Source organism: Micrasema longulum, unplaced genomic scaffold (genome assembly GCF_059751315.1).
Source record: "Micrasema longulum isolate JH-2025_06_02 unplaced genomic scaffold, ASM5975131v1 h1tg000725l, whole genome shotgun sequence".
In the NCBI taxonomy this organism is placed as follows: Eukaryota; Metazoa; Arthropoda; class Insecta; order Trichoptera; family Brachycentridae; genus Micrasema; species Micrasema longulum.
This window is the reverse complement of record NW_028277921.1, coordinates 1588094-1589537: the sequence shown is the minus strand read 5'-3', so window position 1 is coordinate 1589537 and position 1444 is coordinate 1588094.

Sequence of the window (1444 nt, the reverse complement as noted above, 5' to 3'; positions counted from 1 at the left end):
ACAAAAGACATGCCACTAAATTATTTTCAAAAAAAGAACATTTTATGATTTTGGAAAAAATTGTTTAAAAATAAAATATGATGATTGTTTTTTGTTCAAAAGTACTTACCGAGGTTCTTACCCAAGACTCAATATTTTTTTGGTGATATTGAAAATAATTACCAATTAACTATTAGTATTTTTTTCAACATTACAAAAAAAAAACTCTCAAATTGACTGAAAAAATAAAAATGAAAATATTATTATAACAGGTAGAATACCTATCAAACAAAAAATATTATTTTTGGTAAAATAGGTACCTACAACAATACTTAATTCTATTTTATATGTTGATTGTTGATCGTGTTTATGGATCGCTTACCATTATTTTATAGCTCTTGTTTGTCTTTGCTACATAGTTTTATGTTCTTTTTGTTCAGTTTATTATATATATGTTTATATATAATTTTGTACGAGAATCATATTGCTAGTGCACTTCATAAGATGCACCAGGTCGACGCTATACAGGTGTTCTTTAAACCCTGTCACATCCGAAACCACGATGATCAGTTTGGGCAAGAAGACATATTAGCATATTTAAAACAATATTTAGAACAAAGAAATTTTTTGAAAATAAAATATTTAAAAAAACAAATGGTTGCTTACTTCTGCAGGGGAGAGGGGAGGGGAGGGCGGCGCAGTATCAGACTCCCCCCCTCCCACCTTCTCTTTTCACCCCTGCAGAAGTAAGCAACCAGTTCCTTTTTTTGATGTTTTATTTTTTTAAATTTTATTCGTTCTAAAAAAATATTTTAATGTGCCAATATGTCTTCTTGCTCATACTGATCATCGTCATTTCGGATGTGACAGGGTTTAAAGAACACCTGTATACACCGACTTCAGTAAGGCCTTTGACAAGGTTTGCCACTCTAACTTGTTGCAGAAACTTGTACATATGCTATAAACTTTTTAATAATTAAAAAAAAAAATGGCCAACGCTCAGACGCTGTAGTCGTTGTGGGTATTTTTTCCAATTCATGTTATGGCTTAATTATAAGATGTGCTTTTCTAAAGTGTATTTTTGTAATTATATTTCTATGAAAATAACATATGTATTGAAAAAAAATAAGGATACTTCACACACGAAGGAAACCGCGCGGTTTGCAACCGCCGTGTTTCCTCCGTGTTTCTTAATAACTCGTAACCGGCTTCTTAATAACTCGTAACCGTTTCCGGCACGCCTGAACAGAGTATATTTTTCGAGTGTTGGTTGAGCCGATAATTTGTTTCGATGCATTTTAGCCAGAAAAATCAAACGGAAGTAGACAGCTGTGGCTAATTTTGGTTTTGTGAGGTTTCTACGCCTGACGGGACATTTTTGGTTTGGCTACTCTTATTGGCTCGCGCGCGCTTCTCTGCGCCCTTTCGACTGTTTATGTACGCACGCTTTTTGCATTGTAAAAAT